This window comes from Anguilla rostrata, chromosome 3 (genome assembly GCF_018555375.3).
Source record: "Anguilla rostrata isolate EN2019 chromosome 3, ASM1855537v3, whole genome shotgun sequence".
Lineage (NCBI taxonomy): Eukaryota > Metazoa > Chordata > Actinopteri > Anguilliformes > Anguillidae > Anguilla > Anguilla rostrata.
Window position 1 is genome coordinate 38,675,858 of NC_057935.1, and position 23,559 is coordinate 38,699,416.

Consider the following 23,559-nt stretch of genomic DNA (forward strand, 5'->3'; position numbering starts at 1 on the left):
CAACTTACTGAGAGCTAACTAAAGGAATGAATCATTACATGGAGGCGAATCAGTACATTTTGTTCATATAAATGATTTGTTCAAAAAGAATGAATCGTTCAAGAATGACACATCACTACTTGAGTGGTGGTGACGTGACTTTGGCAGAATGTGACCGCTTATGGTCGTTCAGCGTAGCAACTTGTTAGCAATTTACTTTACTAAAGCACGTAACTGCTTCGAAATTCATGTTTGAGATATTAACGGATGTAATTTAATTTGTGGAACAAAATGTGAAACTTGGTTCAGCTCATATTCACTAGAGACCTTATTTTCTGCATAAAACCCAGTGGGGAAAAAGGCATTGGAAATCTTCAGAGGGAACCCATGGCTCATAAATGCTAACTCACTTCTGAGTTTTAGGACTACAAACGGTAACATGCTTTGGTCGAAACTGTGCGGATATACACAGTGGGCACAGTGGACGTACTACTTTCATTTCTTTTTGGGAGAAAACTGCCCCATTAAGGTTTTATTTACAATGTGGGAAGCCATCTGTGTGTGATGTGGGACAAAAGGTAATGCTGTGCAATTGTCACATTCTTGTCTAAAATGTTTATTATGCTACTGCGGATGATAAAAAGGATGATAAACTTGCAACTGACAATTATACTATTTGGCAGTGTTTTGCAAAGAGATTCTGTTTAAGGAATGTGAAGCAAAGGTTCCACAGAACATTAAGCTCCTGTTTGTTGTTCCTGTGTGCTGCAGTTTATCGTGTAGCATAACTTAAACATGCAGCTCATGTGAATATTGGCAGTGCCACACATGTGGAAAGACTGTTTCAATGAATATTTTCAAGAAATGACAGTATTGAAAAATAGTGCAGAGTTATCGGTTTAATACCACTGCATACAGTGTTCCCAGTATACCGCCCAGTCCTATAACCCATGATATGATATTACTGGATATTGGCCCAACCTTAACCAGGGTTTATTGATTTCCCACACACATGGACAATGTATGATTACTGAGATCTGAGGAGTTACAGCCACAACAGTGAAACTGTGAAGTGAAATTCATCACGTGCTTGCGAAAATTATTTGCAATTTGAATTTGAGTTTTCCCCATTGTGAAACTGACACTTCTGTTGGCCTGCCGGACACAAAACTGGCTTGGTCAGGGTACAGTTCATGATTGTTTAATGCTTTGTCTGCGGTGTGGAACGCCTAATCATATTCATTATTAGTGCTTGCTGGCTGCTGCAGCTGATTTGGGAGAGGGCACACAAGCCATCCTCAGAATCATGTAATGTCGGCCAGCCAGTGCTTCTCATAACAGAAATCGCATCACGTTGCACAGACATCGGTGGTGGCCGACTGAAACCCTTCCGTCCCTGAGTGCTGCCAGTGCTAATATTGCATTGCTTTGCCAAGTTGATGGCCACAATTGGCACTTACACTGTCTGAATTTGTAACTAGACCATGGGGTTAAGGGACTAGAACAGTACCTTAATGTATGAGCCACCTAGTAGCCCGTCAAGGGCAAGAGATTTATGTACTCCGAATGTGCTGTACTGACCGGCAGCATCAGACACATTAAATTCTTCACATGTGTTTACTTATTAGTGAAGCAGCATTTCCCAATCCTGTTCTGAGGGGTACAATGTTTATGCTGTTTTCCATTCCAGCGGAGCTCTCAAATAATTGGGTTTGATTGAGTCGCTTATTGAACGCTGATCTTTTAGTTAATGACTACCAAAAAGACTAAATGAATTAAATGTGTCGTTGCGGGACTGTTTGTGCTAATGGAAATATAAATACATTTAATGAACAGTTTTTTGTTAATATCTGCCCCTTGGAAAAGTTCTGGTTAGCCCAGGCATTTAAAATACATTTATGCAATTCATTGTTGAAGGTCCAAATGAAAAGTCTTCAAAAATCAATGAAGTTTCAGTGGGATGTGGTTTAGCAGATTGTAAGTTAGACCTGGCCAATTGATAATTTGAAATTGATAATTGGCCAGGCTAATTGGACCCAGAACAGAGTGTGCTGCACTGTGCGTGAGTGAGTAATCACTGCGACAGGTTAAATCTGCCATCCCACTTACTAGAAGCTCTGTCATGACAGTGTTTGAGATCTGCTCACTTGGCTGTAACATCTTGCCAAACCCTCGTGGAATAAATGTGGACTGTTTTAACATCTTCTCCCTGTGTCTCTGTGCTGTGCCGGAGGAGCCCCACGTTGGGCGCCACTGTGGCAAACACGCCTGCCACAGGCCACCGAAGTGGCTTTTCTTTGGGGCCCTCCAGCACAGAGACACAGGGAGAAGATGTTAAAACAGTCCACATTTATTCCACGAGGGTTTGGCAAGATGTTACAGCCAAGTGAGCAGATCTCAAACACTGTCATGACAGAGAAGCTTCCCGGTGTGGGTGGGGATGGCAGATTTAACCTGTGCGCAGTGATTACCTCACTACGCACAGGTGCAGCCACTCCTGTTCCTGGGTCCAATTAGCCTGGCCAATTATCTAATTCTTCACCAATTATCCAATTGGCCAGGTCTAATTAGCTTGACCCAGGGCAGGTGTGGCTGCTTAAACCAGCCATCCCCACACCACAAAGTTCAATACCTTTCTTTGTCATTTATTTGTTAAATGTACCCAAATAATTTGAAATAATTTAAATGTTGTTATAGCCAATACATTTCAGAAAACCTACATCTGTGAAACAATACATTAGCTGTGAACTGCTGATACTTGTTCAATGATGTAAAAGACAGATCAGCATAAAATGAACAGCTTAATAAAACCCACAGTTACTAAAAGCTCTGTCTTTTAGGCATAGGGTTTGAAAATGATATCTGAACCCTGGGGGATCCAAATCTTTTCATCAAAGGGGCATTTTTCAAAACAATGGGCCAAACAGTCAAAATAATTCCATTGATCTATCAGTGTGATTTAGATAACTTTTCAGTCACTGTGTTGGGTGCACATGGTGAGAATGGAGGTTAGGGTTAGTCTGAACAGGCAGGTTCGGAAGCATTAGCATGTGAACTGAGTAGAGTGCCGAGAGGCTGGAGACCTTGGTCTTTTAATCAATGCGCTGGTCATTTCTGTTGTTGTGCAGAGTGACCACTGAGGGCCTTGGTTTGAAAGCTGCAGCAGGCATTGAGTCGTATTTCATGTAGAATCATACTGAATTACGTTATTTCTGTTGATATTGATGGTAGAAAATTTCAAATTCCCGAAACATAAAATGAAATGGGATATCCTTTCCTTATGAATATAAATGGCGGCCACTTAAGAAGTTGTGTGAAATGGGCAGGAAAGAACTATGTGAGGAGATGAGCACAAGCAGTTTTCACCTTTTAGTATTTTGATTATTATTGACGGTTTAATGAAACCAGTCTTTGGAACAAATATAAAATGGCTAATAACCTGGAATATTAGTAGCTGACTTGCATTCTGTCCATTGGCGCTAGTTCTTGGAGCCCTGATTAAAAAGAACCCTAGTGAAAGTGTCCTTGGAAATTAGTGCACAGTATCCTTCAGGGCAGTGATGCGCTGCTGGACTGTAATGGAAATTAAAGGGCCTACACACTCAAGCAGGAGTCATTCCTATTGCACCCATGGCAAAGCAAGAACTCCAATTACAAGGCCTCTGCAGTAGGTAGGCATGGGGAAATAAAAGTCAGGGAAAGTGTTTGGCTTGATGTATAAAGCATTTATAAATCAGTCCTCTGATGGCTGTAACCTTGCAGTGCAGTGTTTCCCCTTCAGTAGCCTTAAGGGGGCACTGCGCTCAGCGATCGGGGTGGAATACCTGCAAACCCCCCCGAAAAAGATAAAAGCCATCCATCATTTTGACAGACAAGAAAATGAATTGTTCCTATCACAAGATCATGGGTTGTGTCCAATAGACCTAATACAAACAAAATGCTGGCTGGCTGCATGCTGATGCCTGCTGAAAGGTAGGCCAGGTGTCTGTGGTGGAACTGAGAAGTTGCTGCCCCCAGAATTTGCTACGATAAGAGAGTGATGTTTTTGGGCAGGATAACTTTCAGTAACAACAGGTGCATTTTTATTGTAAGCAGAAGTCCAAGCTTGCTTCAATGCTGTAAAAAGTAGAGTTTCCCCCTTCCTAATTTCCTCTGTTATTACACATTTGTCACACGGAATGGTTTCAGATCTTTAGATAAAATGTAATATTAGATAAAGGGAACCTGAGTAAACACAAAACAAATTTTTTTTTAAATATTTCATTTATTTAATGAAAAAAGTTATCAATCACCCATATCACCCATGTGAAAAGTAATTATTCCCTTAAATTTAACTGGCTGCACGACCTTTAGCAGTTTCCTATAATTTTATATCAGTCTTTCACATCACTGTGGAGGAATCTTAGCCCACTCTTCTTTGTAGAAATTCTTAAAATCAGATAAGGGTTTTTGAGCATGAACTGCTCATTTCAGTTTCTACCACAGGTTTTCTACTGGGTCCAGATCAGGACTAGGTCACTCCAGAACTTTAATTTAATTTATTTTCAGCTGTTCAAATGTGTTTTGGATCATTGTCTTGCTGCATAACCTAATTATGCTTCAGCTTCACCTCACAGACAGATGACCGGACATTCTGCTTAATAATTTCCTGGTAGAGGCTCCTCCTGGTTCCTTAAATAATGGCAAGTATTCCAGGTCGCTGCAGTTCTTTGGAGGCAATATATTTCAACAATTTGGACTTTTCTGGAATGTCCTATGATTGTGCCACTGTGTGCTTGTAGAAACTTTGTGGTGACTGTTTCACTCTGATGATGAGGTTCAGTATGAGTTAAGTTTGTATTAAACAGGGTTGGCTGCAGTCAAACCTGGCAGTATTCAATCAGCTAAATGTTATTATCAATTTAATTTGGTATCTTGGTTGATTGAAGGGCGGCACAGTGGTGCAGTGGGTAGCACTGGCTCCTCACAGCAAGAAGGTCGTAGGTTCGAATCTCGGCTTGGGGCCTTTTTGTGTGGAGTTTGCATGTTCTCCCCGTGTCCGCGTGGGTTTCCTCCGGGTACTCTGGTTTCCTCCCACAGTCCAAAAGTAGGCTAATTGGAGACTTTAAATTGCCCATATGAGTGTGTGAGTGAATGGTGTGTGTGCACTGTGATAGATTGGCGGCCTGTCCAGGGTGACTGCCTCTTTCCCAATGCATGCTGGGATAGGCTCCAGCACCCCCCGCTCATTATAAGTGGGTATAGATAATGGATGGATGGATATTGGTTGATTGAGTAACAAAGAGGGTGATATGGGTGTTAACTTTTTTCATTAAATAACTGAAATAATAATTTTAAAAATGTGTTTTTTTGTTTACTATTTTTCCCTTTTTTAATATTACATCTGATCTGAAAGCACTGAGCATTTGCAAATATGGAATAAGAGAGGAAATCAGGAAGGGGCAAATACTTTTTTTACTATGTGAGATTAACTTTAAAATATAATAAAATTACCATGCTACGGCATATCTATGATGGACTGGCAATCTCACTGCCTTTATGGACTTTTGCCAAGGCTAGCCATTTGAGGTATGAATGTGTGTGTGTGTGTGTGTGTGTGTGTGTGTGTATGGGTCTGCATGCTTGTGTGTATGTGTTGCCTTATTAATTAAGAATCACACAGGCCAAGAGAAGAGAGGGTGTGTCCATGGAAAAGTTCTGCACTTCCAGAAAGACTGAATGCTGTGATAATGCCTGCTTAATGTGCATTTTAAATTTGAAATCCCCCCACATTTTTCTTTTACTCTGAAACTGCCAAACTAAAGAAAATCCTTTGTTTATTATTTTTTATTATTAATATTTTATAGTATGCTATAAAGCAAAACCAAAGGCATAGCTTTTATTTTGTTTTCCTTGTTGGTGCTATGCTCCTCTTGACCATGTTGCGTTCAAGCCACTATGCGAATTAACCTTTGATAAAAAATGCAACATTCTGCCCCTACCAAAATAAATTTTACACTGTGTATATCTTTTTTCAAAAGGTCAGGATCAGTCTTTTTTATTCTGCTGGGGTAGTAGCCTATAGTGTGTGCTAAAGGTGCATTCCTGGATTGTTGGTAATAATTGAGCTTTAGTACAATGCTGGCTCCTTAGCCATGCTGGTTTGGTTGCTATGGGGCTGGGTGCTTAGCAATTACTCGTCGCTATGGCACTGTGACTTGCAGGTTTTCAGGCAGGTCACTCATGGCTGATGTGGTGAACTTGCAACATCAGGCACCTCGAGGCTAGTCACTAGAATCAAGCTGTAGTTCTGCATTTTGCTTTTAGGCTAAAAGGCTACATTTAAAAAATGCTTTTTAATTAGAAAGGTTAATGTTAGCCTTTCCTATTTGGATTGGAAGAAACTGTGCACAAAATGGCAAATCAATCCCCTTTAAGATAAGAGTGTTTTGGATATCAAGCTTATTTCTTTAATTTGTTTTTTGCCTGCCTTACGAATTCCCGAATTTGGGAGTCCCGATCCATACCTCTGGTTCGGAAAGCTACATTTTCCCCGTGTAGCAACACAGTATTCCTTGCAGCATTTCAGAAACATCCCTAGAGTTGGATATGCAGATGTGACATTTGCTTCGCAAAATTACACGCAGTGTCTGCAAAACTGATTTCATGATGAGAAAATGCCCAAGATGGAGGAATCTCGGCCGCCCGGGTCTTTAAATGCTTCACCTTGTGTTCATGTGGTTAGCACCCCGTCACAATAAACCCTTTCAGCCCTTTATCATTCATTCAGTGACCCCCAAGTTTGACCCCTTTGAGCGTGCATTCATCCTTTCGATTTTACCGTATTGGACCCCTTCAACTCTGTTATGCTTGCAGTCCTCACATTGGACCATGTTTCAGCCACATTCTCACACTGTCAATGTCCCTGCATTGTCAAATTTTAAATGGACTCCAAGGTTGTATATGCGTGCTGAAAATCTGCTTGTTGCTAGGCGTCGTTGGCATTGACAGTGGCAAAACCTATTCCCTCTTGTGCTTGCCTTGCTCGTTTGTGTAGTACATATTTTTTTGTGTGTCATTGGTAAATGACATCGTACAGATTCAAAGCAAAGTGTGGGAATGTGTCGTGGAAAGTGCTCCCTTTGTGTAGCAAGCCAAACTATATCAAATACACTGTTTAATTTCAGGAACTGCTTCAAAACAGAACACTGGAGCATCCTTGACCCATTTGCCCCTCGGCAGAAGCTGCTTTGAGAAGCAGATCTCTCAGGTTTCATCGGAACACTTTCACATCACTGGCACTATGCATTGCCGCCTCAAATCTGTTAATTAAAGGCAGTACAAAAAATAATAAGCAATGGTTTTTATTTTCTATTTTCATCTATTTATTTGTCAATGGCATTTGTACAACTTCGCTGTTGGCATCTTTTTTGAGCAGTGATTGGTTTATATTTTCTTTTGCGAATACTGAACATAGTCAATTGTAGTTCCATGCTTACAGTTTCAAAACATTAACTCAAATGTAATGTGCATTTCTTCCTGGGGCAGCAGTGTAATGTAGTGGTTTGGAAACTGCGCTGTTAACTCAAAGGTTGTGGGTTTGATTCCCAGCTTGGGCACTCATCCCTTGAGAAAGGTCCTTAACCTGAATTGCTTCAGTTTAAAAAAATATCCAATAGTATAAATAGATTGTAAAATAAGTTGCCTAAAATATCTGTTGAAGTTGCCTTGGATGAGACTTGCTCCTAAATGCCTGAATGTAATGCAATGCAATGTGATTACAGTCAAACATGCACTCGAGGTTAGCCACATTTAACGCTAGACAGGCCAGAGCTGACGCCCTCGGGCGTTTGGACTTTAAAATGAAAATTACCTAAACACAGCTAATGCTTCCACAACCTTTATGAAATATCTGGGCTTAAAATAACTGAATTTTTAGAATTCAAAAAAATTGGCACATTAAGAAAATACAGGAGGTTTGTGCCATTTTCTGCTCAAAACCCTCCCTCTGGATAGTTGCTGAATAACATGCCAGAGGAGAGAAAAACACATTCACACATGGGTACTTACCAACAGGTAAGTGCTGGTAGCCTTATGTTAATGTGTTTTGCTCTCCTCCAGCATGCAGACTAACTAGCCATTCTGATTTTGCAGCTAACTAGTGGTTTCTATCTTGCATTGTAGCCGCCTGTAGTTCTGTTGGTGATGTGTTCTGTGGACAGTGGACTCTGACGCATCCACACTTGGCCCCTGAAGAGTGTTTCTGATCTGTTAGACAGGTGTTTGGGGGTTTTTCATCATTATGGTGAGAATTTTTTGGTCATCAACCGTAGAGGTATTCCTTAGCCTACCAGGCCCTTTGCAATTACTGTGTTATCTTTCCTCTTAATGCTGTTCCAAACAGTTGATTTTGGTAAGCTTAAAATTTGGCCTGCTTTTTCTTATTTCTCCACTTCATAATGGCTTCCTAGACTTGCATTGGTACTGTGATCCTTATGTTGACAAATGCCAATAACAGACTCCAAAGGCAATCAAAAGCCTAGAATCAAGAGTAGATACTCAATGCTCTCTTATACCTGCAATTGAACACACATGACTAATCAGAAACACCCGTGAAATAATTTGTTCCAAACATGTTTAAATAGAGGATTATCTATGAAAAGTGCTGTAATTTCTAAATGGTGAAACCAAAATGTATAAAATATATGCTTTAATAAAAGCTGAGAATGTGCAAATATGAATTGTTGAAAAAAGTGTGTCCCAAACGTTATGGAGCTCACTGTGTTTCACAGTACAGTTGATTACTGTTTAACGTCTTTCACATTCAATAAGTATGGTTGTTAAGATGAACTGAAAACACACAAGGGAGAGGAGCCTCTCCCACACATTTCCTGACATGACCTCATTTCAGCTGTAATAATAGGTTTTCATCCCAAATGGTGCAGACACAATTTTGCTGATATAAAGATAGCATTATGAGTAAACCTGAACATATTCTTGGTATGATTTTGTTCATGTACTATTGTGATAGAATTAATATGTTTTTTGAAGAGTTTGATTTCAAAATATGGTGATGAGAGATAAGTGATGTTGTATGTGTTTTTACATGAATATTGAAAATCTCTTGGGAAAGGGTTACTCCCCAAAACAACAATGACAAACCAATCTCTGCTAAAAGTATGTATTCTATTTGTAAGAAAATGGCTCAGTAATAATACTGGAGTGGTTAAGCTTAAAAAAAAATATTTAAAAGGGAAAATCTGAATTTCTTCATAAAGCAGAGTATAAATGCAGACATTTCTTGGTAATAGTTGGGCACCAGTAATATATCAAAATGAAACTTAATCACTTGAATCACCATGTTGTTTCCTTTATCATTTTGACAATGGAAAAATATGTCTATAATGCTGTTTTAGACTCACTTTAGTGGGAGCTTTTCTTATGTGACTGAACTTTTTAGTACATCCTTACTGGCAAAGTAGTGGATTTCAGATTTGACATTTTTTTTTTTCAGTTCCTTGAGAGATAGGGGAAGAGGGGGAGAGAGAGCAGGAGAGAGCGAGAGATGAACAATGGTGTGGTTAGAGAGAAAAGGGCCCACTCCCATCACTACAGCAGAGACTTATGGGAGTAATTGAAGAAGATATGAGTGCTGATATTGAGGTTCCCTAGATGCATAGCAACAAGGAGATGGGGTTAGGATCCTGCTCTTTTATAAAGTGATTTCTTTTATCCTGAGAATACGGGCAGAGAATAATTTTGCTACCGTGTTATAGTCAGGATTTCATGTAATTGTGAATGGACGCTACTGCTTTTGACCCAGAAAACTGTGATGAGGAGTTATGACTGGGATCTGATAACTATATCTGTTATGAACTTAGCCAAGCCAATTTCTTATCTTGCTTCTGAAATATTCATATTTGGATGCCGTGGTTTTGCATTAAAATGGTAACTAAAGGCATATCTTTTTAGTTTTCTTTATCATATCCCTATTACATGGTTAAGCTGGAAAACGTTTGTTGAAATAAAACTGCAATGGTCCCTTGTCCTTAGATTCTGTACCCTGTGTATTTTGAACTGCAAATATAAAGGAATAATAATTTGACTGTTATTTGACTGTATATATCAGGAATATGCTGTCCCTTTTAGCTTGAATATATCTGTAGCATATCCCAACCTTATTATTTCATGCCCAGTTTTTCAGCACAATCAGCACTACGTGATTAAGGCATGGCACTTCAATTTCAACATTTTCAGGACTGAAGAAGCTGTATTTTTGATAAAATCCTCTCTCTTTGTGATTTCTTTGATCAGCATAATTAAGGCAATCTTTTGGACAGAAAAATAAGTATATTCAGTATGACAGTCACTTGCTTAGAACTTACCGAGATGCTGTGGAGCCATATCATACTGAACCAGAGGATCAGATATATTTAGACATACATTCAGTTGTCATTTGACTTTAACGTCAACGTGTATTTAAAAGTCAATATTAGTCTTTTTCAAAAGTTTGCCGAGTTGAGTGATCATCAAAATGAATAAAAATAGATTTTGCTTTGATAAAAGTAATGAATGTAAAGTAAAATTTGAAGAGAGGGTCACTCTTTGATATAAATCATTTGAAAGCACTATTATATTATTTGCTTATGATGTATGTTTCATTTTTTTCATTTGGTCTTTGGAGGGGGACATTTTCTCCCTAAACTTGCCATGCAGGTTGAAGGGTTTTTTTCCTCACTTAAGGAACCTGAGACTACCTTCTGAGTCAACCAACAATAATTCCAAGGTGTTAAACCCAGTCAAGCTTAAATGTTAATTCAGTGACATTACTGTTTAGTCAGTGGGAATTCAATATATTTCTGTATAATATTCATATTTCTGTTTGTGTTTTTCTTTTTATTATTTGTATAATTCATTTTTTCTTTATGTCTCTTGCTTTTCTAATTTCGTTTCATCATCATTACTTTCGCTGGCGTTCTGTGGATGCAGCATGCCATGGGATTGGTGAAGTGTACATTCCTCTAAATAAAATATGTTTATATTTCTAATCACAATTTTATTCAGGGAGAGTATAGCAAAAATCATTAACATACACATTATTCACATTTTACTCTTCCACCCCCCCCCCCCCCCCACCCCTCACCCGTCAACCAATTGTTACCCTCCACCCATAAAACAGTCCCATCACATTACAGTACTGCATTCACAGAACACCAATCAACCTAATGGCAAATGACTAGAATTAGACGAGTAAGATAACATAAAGAAAAAACGAATTACACAAATAATAAAAAGGAAACATAAATAGAAATAATATGAAACAATCAGTTATAAGTATATTGTGATACATGCATGTGCATAGTCATACAGTGTTCCATCTCTTGTGTAAGAAACAACTGGAACAGCCTTTGTACTGAGTGAGTCCATAAACAGCAGCTACCTCAGAAGAAAGTGAGAGAGGATTACATGGTAGAAGGTTTCCTTCAAATTTATCAGTATCAGACCATAGGGCCCCAAATATTATGGCATATGATTGTTAATGGAAAATTAATATATTTTCCAGCATCAAACCATTATACCAAAGTGATGCATCAGAAGGGTTAGCAGACCATTCCAATAACATTCTTCTCCAAGCTAGTAAGGAGATGAAGGTATCTTTTTTTTCAGTTTATAATTAAGCCATCACCTGGAACCCGAAAAATAGCTATCTGTGCTCCGGGTTCAACATCTATGTCACATGCCTCAGAAAGGGTCTGTATAGAAGACCAGCTGTCAGTCAATCGAGGGCAAGGCCAAAACATGCCAGTCAAGTCTTCTCTGACACTGTGACACCTGCCCTGCTTAAATTATGGTAGATTCTGTGCAGTTTTGCTTTCCTTCAATGGATATGGTGGAGGCCCTTAAACTGCATAAAACCAAGATATGCAGTCATGTCACATTCAATGTATCTAAAGCACTGGTTTGCACAAAGATTTGTCCAATATCTCCTCTCTCAATTCTACTCCCAAATCCTTATTATTTTATGGAGGGCCACATTTGTAAGGGACATGATTATAAAGAAATATTTTAGATATGAGACCCTTAAGCTACTGTAGGTGTGAATTTGTGATATTGCATCCAGCCCTGATCTCGTGGCAAGTTAGGGCAGGTTGAGCTTTGATTTATTGATGAATCTGAAAGTAATAAAATAAATTAGAATGGAGTATGATACTTTTTTCGCAGATAAGACATTGAAATTAGTTTAAAAGTTGACATTTTCAGCTTTGGCTAATTTCTGCTATTACATGAAAGTGGAGTCTAGTTTAGCTGGAAGGCAGAAGCGGTTATTACATATGGGGACTAGGAAAGACAAACCTCCAAGCTCAAAATGCTGTTGAAACTGGGACCAGATCTTGAGGGCGGAAGCATCAATGGGGTGAGAGATATAACATGAGGGACAGAGACATGGCTTGGCAGGGACTAGGGCAGGGAGAGATATTGAGAAATTTTATTTTGCTTCTTTCTGACACCAATCTGTCTCTTGGGTCTGAACCCAGTATACAGTTTTTTGAGTATTTGCTGCCTAGCAGTAGTACAATTTGGATCAGGAAAATCCAATTCTCCCTGCACTTTCTACCTTTGGGATTCTCATTGCAGTGTGGCTGCATAGATTTGGAAGATTCAGAGTCGTATCATAGGTAAAAATGTTGCACCGCGTAGAGCAGATATTGCTATCTTACTCTCACATTCCTCCTCTGAGCCTGCATTTCTGTCCTGTGTTTTGTGTTGTGTATGTGTTGCCTTAAAGATATAAGGTTTTGCTTTTTGGTATTGACTTGAGGTGTGGCATTTATAAGTTGTTAACTTTCTGGTTACTATAACCCAGGGGGTTGTTGGCCATAACACTGCCCCATGAAAAGGTGATAGCTTATCTTTTGAGTGGAAAAAGGATTGGACAGAAACTGTGGAGGACACAGAAATAAATATAAAAACCTGAGCCAGACATTCATTTTTACCCAATTAATTCTCTCAGCTAGAGACATATGGAGTTTGCCCCATTTCATTTTTTATGATTTAGCCCATTTTCTCCACACAGTTTCTCTACAATTTGGAATTCTCAATCATGTAGGCTACATCCGCACCTAACCCCACTCCCAATGCAGGACAGCATAGACAAGCACGCTTTCTCCATCGCAAGTGATGTCACCGTCTGCTTCTTTTCACACTGCAGCCCACAAGCCATGTTCAGACAGATAAGAGTCAGAGGATGACACTTCCTGCGCAGCTTTAGTAAGCAGGCCACAGTTGGGCCTGGCGTGGTCAAGAGCTCAATTTATTTGTAATCACTTGCTTGTGCGGCCACACTATGACTTTATGTCCAAAATCAAACTTTTCCAAGACTGCAAATACATATCCCCATTCCACCCAGACAAATGCCTTCTCTGATTCCATGGCAATAACTGCAGGCTCATCCAGATATGCACAACATTGCGATAAAAAGCATTAGCGAAGGAATGAGGACCCCTCTTAAAAACAGCTTAGTCTGTTGAAATGATATCTGTCATGGTGGCATCCAACCTGGAAGTAGCTTAGCCAGTATTTTCACATTAGCATCCAGTAGCGATGTCGATCGATAAGGGCTATACTCCGATGCATCCTTTAGCAGGAGTGTGATAGATACCTCTGTGAGAACCTTCCTGACTCACAGAGTGCTTCAACATTTCAAGCTGGGTGAAGCCCAAACAAAAGCTTTCAGGATTACAACAGAACTAAGAAAGTAATGAGGATTTGATGGGGACAGCCTTCGCCTGTGTCTGATTCTGTATCTACCTTTATGCTGTCGTTGAATTCAAACACTTTAAATTCTCTCCGGTGTTGGTTACTGCTAAGCCATCACATCCTTAAATAATGTACGGAATCCAAAGAGCATGAAAAAATAATGACTGTAATGTAATAAGATTTTGGGCTATTTTTTGTTTTGCGCTCCACCCCCACGTGATGTCATCACGTCGTAGCTGCAATCAGTGCTCCCAGCGGAAGGCACTGCGTTAAAGAAATCTGAAACTGACTCTTTGCCAGATTCACTATTCAAATCTGACTCCTCCCTGCTACAGCGCTAAGTGCTTCTGTTTACTCAGGGCGAGAGCTGGAGTGGTTTACGGGTTAGGAATGCAGCTCCAAGCCCTTGACAGAGCCAAAGCCGATGCTTTCATGCCCTGCTTCTGATTCATTTATTTTTTTCTGTTTGAGATTGTAGTTCCCATACAAAATTCTATATTTAATGGGAGCTCTTGTTAGATGTCTAGTTTTATATTATGGCATATGAGAGGAGATGGTATGCTTTGATTTCAGGTCATTTGCTTGTGGGAAGTACAATATTCAATTGTTACAAAAATTACACATTCTTGTTAGGCTTGAAATCCAGCACTTGCCTTGCCCACCCCCTCTCCACCACACACCCCTCGCACCCCAAACATCAAAGGAAACCGCTTGGGCATTTAAATATATTATTAATCTGGTAACACTTTACAATAAGGTTCCATTAACTAACATGAGTTAAGGAATTAACTAACCTGAACAAAGAACAAACTAATATGTTAACATTTATTCATGTTAACTAAACCATTAGCAATGGTGGAATAGAAGCTAGAGATTGAGCAAGTAGCCTTCTTAGGTGTAAATAATGTGCTATCTATGCAAGTGTTACATTTAGAACAATTTGTTCGTGTTAGAAAATACTTTTCCTGCCAGTATATGAAACAATAATTGTGATGACTAAAAGGGAACAAATCATGCGTCAATTACATTGAGATAACATGGAAGAGAATGGTACATGATTTTATACATTTTTTATAAATGATTTGTTCATTTTTGCAAATGCCCTGTTTATAGATTCATTCCGTTTTTTTCCGGTTTGTTGACAAAGACTGAACTTAATACAATGAAATCTTATTGTAAAGTGTTACAATTAATCCCTTGCATATGAACAAATTTAGGCTGTTGTGAGGTTCACAGTGTTTCGGCTTATTCAGAATGTGTGGAACCCATTGTGGCATTAAAATTGTGTGGGACCAAATATGATATTTGGGTTGTGTGGGGTGTAGGCAACAATACTTCAGTTTAACAATGTGGAAAATTTAACCTTTTAGAAAAATATTTTGGCAGACCTTAGGTTAGTCAGTCCTTTCAAACAAATTCATTCAGTGCTTTAATGTGGCATCAACCAAATCGGGTCTGTATCTTCAGTTCCTTTAGGATGCAGCACAATTTAGGATGTTTAGGACTAAGTCAAGTTTTGGAGTTTGGGGGAGTTAAGAGAAGAAACATTGTCTTCCTGTGTTTTGTGTTGTATGTGGCTGGTTTTAGATTTTTACCTAATTTCTTTTCTTTATGTTACACTGTAGGTGGAAGTTTGATATTTCCTGACAAGGTCTGATTTGTAAGTCTCTCTGTCTCTCTGTCTCTCGGTCATTTTAAGTTGCTGGAAATTTCTTGCGAGTTTGAAATGCACCATGCAGACATTGCACGCATTGTGAGTGTTGCATTACGTGAGGAGTTGTCGCCACCTTTAACGAAACAGGATTAAAGGTGTTGTTTTGGAGCTTTGAGCGCTCCTGCTCTCTCTATTTTGGGCTTGTCCCTGCAAAGTTATTTGGGTAAGGAAGAGTAATGAGTAAAGTCTGTATGAGTAGATTGTTTTTCATTGGTACACGTCTTTTGTGTAACCTATTTACACACATTACTGAAACCGTTGAGAATGGAGTTGGGTCTCCCTCCTTGGAATAAAAGCAACATGTATCAAGAGTGAGAATCAAGAAAATATATATAGAATAATTTCAGAAACCATAAATTACAAGTGAGCACCTGCTAGATATCTCTCTCTCTGTGACTCAGCTGCCAGCAGGAAGATGAGTGTCTCTCGGGCCTCCAGAGGTTCGACTGCTGATTTCCCCGGTGGCCAGATGGAAATGTTTTATGGATCACTCCTAACAGCTGGACCCATATGCTTGCTGTCTGCTGAACCCTTGACCTTGTGAGAAGTCAAAGTCAAAACAAGGCCTGATGTGTTTGGTGATGCGCTTCCATCGCCTGTTCGGGAAGGGACACGGCGAGAGGCGCTACTCCCCTGCTGAGCGGGCATGGAGAAGATGTCAGAAACATTTTTACATTCATCTCCGTTCTCCTGCGAACCGTCTGAGAACAGCAGGCTTTGCTCGCACCTTGCAGCGTGGAGGCTTTTGTTCATCTCTTGTGAGAGATTTAGTTTCAACGGGCAGTTTTTTGTACCACCTATTTCATGTGAAATTCACCTCGCTTCTGCAGTCTGTTGGGTTTTGGGAATGTGTTTTTCAGATTGTGATTTTGTGCTCTTGCGATCTGTTGCTAGTGAGTGGGAAATTGCCCGGTGTGTTACCTTCCTGTCCATTGCCTGTAGAGGAATTCTGTTTAATTTAATCAGTCTAATTCCAATGGATGGACGTATGAGAGTGACTTATTGTAATGTCCCTCTTCCTGTGTTTGCCTGTAGGCTCATTGTAGGCTGTACTATTTCATGTTCTGTCCGTTCAGATAAGAGGCTTATCCTGGTCTGACCGCGCTGTGCGAAGTCAATCCATTTGTCTATTATTGATCGCATTCTTCTAGCTGTATCACTATCAGCAAGTTCTTCCTGCAATACATAGGGCTGCGTGATAGACAGATAATAGTTTAAACAAAGCTTAGCAAGTGCATTTTGAATGTTAGTAAACCCCATAGACATAGAGGGGAGAGGAAGAGCCTGAGGTCGGAAATGACCCCTGTGCTCTCCGACTCCCTCGGTTTCTCCCGTTCAGACGAGGCGCATTAACCTGCAGATGTGCGCATTGTCAGAATGCCCGGCTCACCGGAAAAGATAGAGGTGACCCTTCAGACTGGGAAAGGCAACGATGAACTCAGACGTCGTGATTGTTGAATTACAGGAGAGGCTGTCGTTAAAGTTTCTGCTGCTGTTCTTGGATTGTGCGAGAATTGTTTTACCGTAAACACAGAGTATGGTTATTCTTTGTTTACAGTGACTATTGTTATGCATAGATATTGAGGTCATCCGCATTGATGTGCTTTTCAAAATACAGAATCGTGTTCAATCTGTTATGATTGCAGCAGTCTTACACTGTGGTATTTGTATTCTCTGGGGTATAAAAAGGGCATGCAATTTTTGTGTTTTCAACTGAGGTAGAGAGGGAGAGGAGGAGAAGGGCAGGATCCTTCGTTAGACACAGTGAAGCACACCACATTAACACAGAGGGACTGATAGCAGCATTTTTTTAAGAACACATTTATTGTGCTGGCAGCATTAATGTGTAATACATTAATTAATAATACCCTGCTCACAAAGTGCATGCTAATCAAGTGTTGGGGTGTTTGTGCTTCTATAAAATAATTTTTTTCAGTTTACATTTTAATTACATAATTTGCTACTTACTTGAAATGTTCTAAGCATGCAATGCAAGGTGTTGTATTTTGAGGCTTTTGGTAAGTCTTTTGGCATTTAAAATTGAAAGTCGTTTTGAGCACAAGAAGATTTTAAAGAAAAAGTCACGTAACATAGCTGTGCTCATCAATTGAAAAATAAAGAAAATGTGTCATCTTAAACACTGAACTACCCCTGTGTAAGAAGCTCTGGATAATTATTAGCTTTTACCCATAACCTTATGCCATTAAGTTGCCATAGCAGAGACAGAACTGTAAAATTGATGCGTGTTGAAGTGCAGTTAAAAATGCATTTTAAAAAGTGACATCTAGCAAATTGTGCAAACTTTGGCAAAGACTGTTTGGTTTGCAAATGATGAGGCTAACTGGGTTGAATGTGTTCCCAATCAAACAATTTTATGTTATTATCTTTTGTCTGTTCTTTTTATGTTTTTTTTTTTTGTTCACAGACATGTCTAGTACCTCTTCTGTGAAAAAAAGAAGGACATTATTTCATTTTGATGAGGTGAATGGTAATTAAGAGATTCTTGTTTGATATTGGGTTCAAGTGTTATGTGACAATAAGGCTGATGTAAGATACAGTAATCAATTACCATCATGTGTTTTTTTTTCTGCATCGTGTGTGTGGATTTTAACTCAGAACAGAACCTAGACCAGCTGTAAGAGACTGATGGGAGATCCCAACTGAGCTGATATGGACAGGGACATGGGAACTGGGAGGGAAATTGACAACTTTATCTTTAAAGGGTGCTGCCAGATATCAGTTCCTTTGATGATTTACCTCGTGAAAGAAAACTGTAAAATGCATTTTCGAAGGCTATTTCACGAAGGAAATTCCTCTGCAATAACTAGGTAAATAAAGATTGAGAGAGGAACTTTCTTTCTTACAAATAATATATTGGATTCAAATTTTTTTCAGTAAAGATTGAGAATACAATTGAAATACTTTGGGTCTGGATTATCTCTGAGAGCTCCTCGTTTAAACAGGTATTTTAAATGTGTGGGCTGAGTAGCTCTGTCAGTATCCACTGTGAATGCTCATTTATTTGTTTTATGTGGAAAGGATAACAAGCCCTGTCTGCATTCACTGCAGGGCCCTGCATTCACATGGTAAATATTATGAATCCTTGAGTTGTGAGGGTGAGTAACTGCATCCTTTGCACTAACAGTGTGGTGATGGTCACAATTCCTGGATTGATTATATTTACCCTTGCACAAGCAGTGTGGCGATCGTTCATTTCTGCTGTTTTCTTTCCTGGGAAATGGAATATCCACAGCAGCTTAAGAATAGCTAGACATTTTGGTGCAGTGACGTGCCTCAAGGTGTAGAATTGTATCCTCAAGGCGCAGAATCGAATCCTCAAGGTGCAGAATCAAATCCTGGCCATGCCAGAACCAGCTATGAGTGGCATAACTGGCATCACCCAGGAAGATGGGGTGTTTCCCGCGTCATCAGGCAGTAGCGATGCCGCTGATAGATTGGGCAGCTGCAGGCCTACAGCTGCTGCACAGGAACTGCAGACCTCCAGTGCAGCGGCGCTCAGCTCAGCTGCTTAACTGGAGAATGAAAAGAAGCGAAAGTGGTCTGCACTGCACTTTAGAGGACCTGCCTGCTATCTTGCACTCTACTGGGTCAACCGGTGTCATTACATCTATGGGAGGGGCCTACAACTGTGAGTGGGCTGAGCAAGTAAAATGAGTGATAAAAAGCTATCTAGTGTTGTACAATGGGGGCTTCATTCATATCTCCCCTCAAAACACGCAATGTGTGGTGGCTCCCCTCAAAACACGCAATGTGTGGTAGCTCCCCTCAAAACACGCTGACCCTTTTTCTTATCAGACGGTGCGCCTTCAGCTTGTGGCTGTTGTTATTTATCGGCACACTGGTGTCAGCTAAAGCACTTTATGTATGTAAAAATAATGAACCCAAAAATGCAAATCAAATTTCACATCTACTGTCTGCACAGGATAACGAAAGATTGTGGAATAAAATGTAATACAGTCTCCCTTTGACTGTCTGCACTCTCATTTGACTTCTCGTATACCTAGCTGATATTTTTACATTGCAGTGGCTTCATTCCATTTTTTTAAATGAAGATAAAACAACTGCAAAATTGGAAACTGCTCCTCAATTTCTTTTGTTGTCCTTTGTTTAACTTTTTTTAATTCCAGTTTAGGCCAATGAAGTACTTTCACTAATTAAGCCTAATGGGCAATGTGTGTGGGCCTGTGTTCATCACATCAGTCTGAGTGAACACAGGTCAGCCCTAATTTGCTCTGAATGAGCCAGTTTGCCTAATTTTGTTCGGAATGATTACTGCTTAGAGCTGATATAAATTAAGGTTAAATTATCTACATAAATAACTCCTCCCACAGTACCATTCTCCTTGTCGGTCTTGCATGCACAGAACAATTTTGAGATTTAATGATAGCAGAGACGTGAACTTACAACTTCCCCTTACTTAATGGCTTTAACAAAAGTAGCAACACGTCGTTACCATTTGAACCAATTTGCATTCATCTTGAAGAAGTTCAATAGGCATGAAACATTATCATATTAAGGCATTATTTTCTGCATTAATGATTTTTCTGAGATGAACTGCGGGGCTAATCGAAATGGCGGCAGCAGAGAGGACGGCGAGGAGAAGGCAGCGAAACCTGCACTGCGAAACAAGTAAAGCAGCACATGCTAAACGGAGTAATTATATGCAAAGATAGGCAACACCGACTTCAAACGCAGAACCCAGCGTGACATGTAAGCTTTCTCCAGAAGAAAACCGGGTCTGTCCAAATCGGCAGCAGATGGCTGTAACAGTATGTGTGGGAATGGATTCTGACTTTTAGAGACTTGATTGGTGATTAGCCTAAGTCCTTTGTTTTCCGGGGAAGATGAAGGGAGCGCTTGTAGGGAGGGGGTGTGCGCGAGGTCGGTTCTGACTGTCCTCGGCCTGGTAGTATGGATCTGCTCGGCGCCTTGTGGTCATTAATTGTTGTTCTCCTCTCTCGTAGGGGACTGGCGGGAAGCTCCCGAGACACAGAGCTTGTCAGACCTGTCATCTGCCGGACTTGTCTCTCTGATCAGCGAGTCCCCTTCATCCTCCGCTGGGCCTTCATCTCCCTTTGCAGACGAGCTCTTCGCCTTGACCTCCGCACTCCTGCTCTGTTCGCTCGCTGCTCGCTCCTGATGCCACACCCACCTCTTTGTACTCAGGTTTGTAGGCCAGTACCGACAATGACTTATGACTTATGTACATAGAATAGTAGTGCTGTTTGGTTCAGACGAGAGCTATTTAATTACAGTGCATGCCAAGCCAGTCTAAACCTATGTTTATAGCCATTGCTCACACACATTCACATAACTGAATGTTAATGTTCTGTTATCATGAAAAGTTTTAAAACAAATGTGCCCCGTTAGTATCTGTGAAAATTTTGCATATTTATCCTCTTGTTCAGGCTATCTTGGATTCAAGTCATTATGTGGTCTATGTTGATTTCTGTGCCAATGAATAATTTGTATCACCTACGAGTCTGAATACTATTAACAGAAATTGTGGATTGTGGAATCTCACTGTAGACAGTTCTGAAGGTCAGAAAATGTTTTGAGAATTTTCTTCTTGCTTGAAATGCTTCCAAACAAGCAGGAACTTTCATGGTAATGCTTCCATTGATCCACAAGCAAGATAAATTAAAATTAGAAATATGTTTATTTATTTATTTATTTATTTAACTTTGTTTTTAAGGACTACATATTTCACAGGGTAGTATGGTGGTACATTGTTGCTGTAGTTTATTGTGCTTGTGTGCATACGGCTTGATTGTGCTTATGTGCAGGGGACAGCAATTTGTTTAATTTAGTCAGGCAACATTATTTGTTGTGCAAGCCATGTGAAACATATTTGTCACAAAATGACAGGACTTACATAGTTCATAGTCATTCTATGCAAACAATGCAAGTGAAGTATTAGACCTTCTTTTAGTGCCTTTGTTTTTCACTAACATATGATCTGTAGTCAAAAACAATATGCCTCAAAATCACTCAAAAAGCATTGTTTCTCTAATGAAGACATCCAGAATGTATTTCAAAACGTGTTAATACTCATTGGATAATGGAAGATGATTCATGTTTTCCCAAAGTATACCTAGTTGCCCACTATTTTGCAGTGATAAGTTATCTTGCTTCCAAAGTTTAACTAAATGAATTGCATAGTTCCGGTGGGGATTTGTGTGTCACTATACAATAAGTTGTATTATTATTTGTTTTAGTCTGTATTGAGTACAAAATGAGAGTGTCAAAACAAAGCTCAGGAATGGTTACAGCTATTAATCTGCAGACATGGGTCAATAGGACCCCCATGTTCAATAAATTATTACATATTTGACTATTGCTGGCTAGATAACACATAACATTAGATGACATATACAGTAGGTTATTATGTCCAAAGCAACCTCCTTTCTCTCCAAAGAGTGTGGAAACCTTACTAGCTAGCATGCAAATGTGTATGAAGTAAGCTGTGAATTGTGTATGTATATTATTGTCTATATTATATTGAGTCAATCAATGAGCAATTAATTGATCATCTGCTCATTGATTGACTCATGTTGCACTTGCAGAGCATTGTTGCTCACCCATATGGCTCTTTGGCATTTTGTATCATAAGGAGCTAACCTGATGAAGGAATTGCAAAATACATTGTTCGCATCTGAGGTTGTCATTGAACTCAGCTTTAAGTGCAGTAAGATCTTTTTCATACTTTTCTGTGTGTGGGGTTTACAATATGCCACTATTAGTTATACATATATATATGAGTCATCTGGAAAATGAGCACTGCAAATCCAAGTCTTAACTGAAGATGGAGAATGATTATCTCCTTTGTTGCGACTTAAGAACATTTTAGATGTCAGGCAAAGCCACCATTATAGTCATTTTGGTAGGTAGTATTTTAGCTGGCGGACTGCCTATTATCAGTGTGTTTCATGCTATATCCGCTCCATTGTTATGTTATATTATAACAATGGGGCCCGACTGTGGGGGGCACACTGAATGTTTTAATGAAGTCAGAAAGATTCCATGTTGTCATGGAACCAGTCCTTAAGCCTGCTGCCTAAATCCTGCTGTCAACCACTGACTTGGGAGCTTAGTATTTTCCTAACTAAATCCATATGCCAATTGTTCAATTTGACAGGTAGGCATTGTAACAGAAATACCATTTAGAGTAGTATATGCATATATACAGTATATTATTATTTACATTTTACAAGTAATTAAAAAAAACTACTAAAACATTTAATTTATGTATTGTTGTCCATTTTTATAATCACTAGTAAGATCAGATAGATAGATAGATAGATGAAACAACTCAGCACTGTTGGAGGTTATGTAGTACATGAGTGATCAACACTAGTGCTGGACAGTCTGTTTTCCTTGTTATTCAGCATTTAATTGGTAAATAATGAAGTTTATTACACACTCAGCTCATCCTACTTGGTTACTTGGGTCTATACTGACTGCTGATTTTATGGTGAGAACACATTGTTGTTGCCTTTTACCTCTCCAGCAGCTGCTGCTGGCCACCCCAGATGTTGTACATTTTCCTAATATTTAAGAGCTTGTCAGAGTAAGCAGAGTACGGTGTGAACATTTCCGTGATTGCTTCTTAATTGAACAAACTAACACAAAAGCGTGAAGCGAATTTGAAGGCATGATTTTGAATATTGATTTGGATGAGCTCGATCTCGTTATCCTGGCATGAGCGCGAATGCTGAATGAGGTTTCTTTTTTTTGGCCTGGCGGCGAGCCACGGTCAGTGGGCGGAGGGCGAGTACCTGACTCACAGATAAATTGAAGAGCGGACGGGCGCGGTGTTGCCGAGATTTATCTCTTATCCCCTCAGCAGCACTCTGCGGACACAGGCTTACACTGCACACTTTGTGCGAGGTACACCTCTTTACGCGCCTCCAAGTTGTCAAAACCGCGCTATATATACCCCCACCTCACATCGATCAAGCGTGCTTACTCGGCCCCTGCCGTGAGAAAAAGCTTGTTCCAGCCCACCAATGGGAAGAGGGGAAAGGCAGCAGGCCCACCCACTGGCTTCATACACCAGTCATATACCCAACCATGCAGGCGGATGACAGTTCTTAACTGAACCAGCA

At 39.8% G+C, this 23,559-nt stretch overlaps 1 protein-coding gene across 2 annotated transcripts in view; it reads left to right on the top strand.

Annotated features, from left to right (window-relative positions):
* b3galt1b (UDP-Gal:betaGlcNAc beta 1,3-galactosyltransferase, polypeptide 1b) overlaps positions 1 to 23,559 on the top strand; it is a 126,979-nt gene that overhangs the window by 17,428 nt on the left and 85,992 nt on the right. For both annotated transcript variants that reach the window (XM_064327452.1, XM_064327450.1), the window contains exon 2: positions 20,416 to 20,617. The gene's annotated coding sequence lies outside the window, so the exon portion shown is untranslated. The remainder of the gene's footprint in view (positions 1 to 20,415; positions 20,618 to 23,559) is intronic.